General features: G+C 34.4%; 1 protein-coding gene across 1 annotated transcript in view; it reads left to right on the forward strand.

Annotated features, from left to right (window-relative positions):
• The first annotated feature begins 259 nt into the window (after positions 1 to 259).
• Positions 260 to 2732, forward strand: part of LOC113228697 (alpha-tocopherol transfer protein-like) — a 17723-nt gene continuing 15250 nt past the window's right edge. The window contains exon 1 of the mRNA XM_026462065.1: positions 260 to 329. The gene's annotated coding sequence lies outside the window, so the exon portion shown is untranslated. The remainder of the gene's footprint in view (positions 330 to 2732) is intronic.

Raw genomic sequence — 2732 nt, forward strand, 5'->3', positions numbered from 1 at the left:
GTCTGCTACAATATATAAAATGAAAATTACGGATTGAACTTGATATTGAAAGGAAATCTTGTTTCTCAATCTCAAGTAGTAAAATAATTCGTGAAGATTTTAAATGTGTCATAGTAGCGTCTCAAAGAAATGTTGCCAGCATTTTGATAATGAGCAAAAATTTACTAAATTACACAAGAGAGGTAGTATTGCAGGTCAGTGTCTAGTGGAGAGCAAAAGCGCTTGTGATTTTGTACTCGTGATCAGTTGACTACGAGCCTCCAAGAACGACGCGAGTGTATTCAGTTTGATCTAGCTCTTTTACTGTTCACATCTTTTCAACACACTAGGTGAGTTCAAATCTTTTCATTTTAACAGCTATGCGATATATTGTTTATCAACGAAATCAAGATTTGCTATACGATACATTTAACTAATAAGGGAAAATATATAATAAAGGAAAATTCTAAAACAACTGAAAACTACAGTGATATCTTCAATAATACTCAACACAACATATTTCAGTAATAGGTAAATTCGCTGAATGTTGTGTTAATTGTCCCAAATTACATGTATTCACAAAAAAAAGTATGCCGTCAAGTAAAAATAAATTTCGACGTCTTATAACATATCGAGTTGTTAGGTTTTCGTGGTTGTTACACATAGGAAATGAAACTTTTTTTCCGGATTTAAATCGTCTATATTTGTTTTTTCGAACAAACCGACGTTTCGATTTGTTTGTTACGTTATTAAATTTGCGTTATAATTTTTATAAAACCTTGGGACATTGAGAACTCACATAAAAGAGTCTATTCGGTAACACCACTTCCTAAAACGTGAGAAGTCTCTTTCTTTTTTAATTTCTGCAAGCGCAATCTACGCTACTTAACGTCATCCTGATAACCACATAATTTGTCATTTTGATGTTTCGTAAACCATCTCTAATAGAAGTAAGTATCTAGCGTGGTCTAAACTTTACTTCAATCAACGGTAATAACGTACCTCGGATTTAAATTTCATAACATTATCTGTGACCGATTACTGCAATGCATACCGTTGACATACTTCGTGAATAATAATTGCGTCCGTACTGTACGAATTGCTTTATTTGCTGTCTAATTTACTTAGCAGAGATAAATTTCAGCTTAATCTTCGGCAGTGAAATTATTACCAATGGAATTAAACACCATTTTATTGACTATTATAGTACCTATTTCATCATAATAATAGGCAAAACAGGCGCTGCGATATTGGGTTGTGGAAAACGCCCGTTACACCATTCCATATCATCATAAACCTGGACTCACTTTTTGTTGGTAAAACCATTACGTCCCCGTATCAATACACGTCCTTCTGGTGGACATGTTTCATCACGCATTGAGTTATCATATTGGTATATTACAGAAAAAGTCGATATAAAAAGTAACTTATAGGCCCTTCTTCAGGGAATTAATTATTGACTTATTTCTTTTATCAACCAATCATCTCTTTCACTCATTATTTACTAAACTCATGTTAGTACGTCACAAAATAACGATTGTAGTGGGCGTCCCCAAAAACTATTACGAGATACCATCAGCCGAATAATAAGTTCTCGACATATCAACAATAAGCTGGTGTCCGAAATCGGAAAGTAATAACGTTGCCCAAGATATGGTTGCTCAAGTTTGCGTGTGGCTGACGCCCCGTACAAAGCAATATTATAGGTACATGTCTGCCAGTACTAAGTCATTTTGCAAAAGATATGCCTACAATTACATCAGTAGTGTAGACGACATTTATAGTAAGGACTCTTTGTTAAGAACTAATCACGAATGACATACGGCTTCCATTATAATTTTGGGTTTTCATTATCTTTTAAACAAGATAATGTCAGTACATTCAACGTGCAAATGTCGACTAACTGGATGGCCTATAGTTTGCTCTATGGGCGCTGCGTGAGGAGGTCCCGGATTCAATTCCTGGTAGGACCAATTTGGAAAATACCCTTTTCTAGATTGGTTCTGGTATGAATATTCTTGGAAATATCCCGGAGTGGATTGCTTCGGTATACTCGAAGCACGAGGAATTCACTAGTTTGAAATCAGGGCTGTTAAAAAAGAAAAACAATTAAGTGTTGTCCCAGTTCTAGGCACGAAGTAGATCTAGGCGATAGTCCACCACAGCATGAATCACTATTGGTGACCACCTGGAGCATAATGTATCTTGATAATACTCTCTAGAAGCTACAATTAAAACAATGAGTAGATTTTTAGAAATTGAATATTCAATACTGCAATTACGTACTTCACAGTCATTCAAATAGTGACAATTTACCAATAGATGCCTTGTGTTGCTTAATGCGTAAATGCGTAATCCAATGACACGTACAAAGCTATTTTTGCCTCAGAATATGGCGCTATACGAATGAACATAATATTGTCGATAAAGGATGCTGTACATTCTTTTGTAAGGTAAGTGGATGCACTTACCTTACAAAAGGATGTAAAACAAAGATAAAAACAGCATTTCGCAAATTTACACAACAAGCTTTTAGACGGTTTGTTCACCAACGGATGTATCAGAGAATTGTTTAACTCGGAAAGGTTAAGGTCAGTAGAATCATTATATGAATTGCAGAGGCATCTTAGACACAAAATAATCATAATATGTTTGCCAAAACTTTATGTATTTATTTATAAATACTACCACATCATATATGTATACATGTGTGTATGTGTGTGTATATATACATATATACATATATATATATA

The sequence above is a fragment of the Hyposmocoma kahamanoa genome, unplaced genomic scaffold (assembly GCF_003589595.1).
Source record: "Hyposmocoma kahamanoa isolate Upper Pololo Valley unplaced genomic scaffold, ASM358959v1 100021, whole genome shotgun sequence".
Classification (NCBI taxonomy): Eukaryota; Metazoa; Arthropoda; class Insecta; order Lepidoptera; family Cosmopterigidae; genus Hyposmocoma; species Hyposmocoma kahamanoa.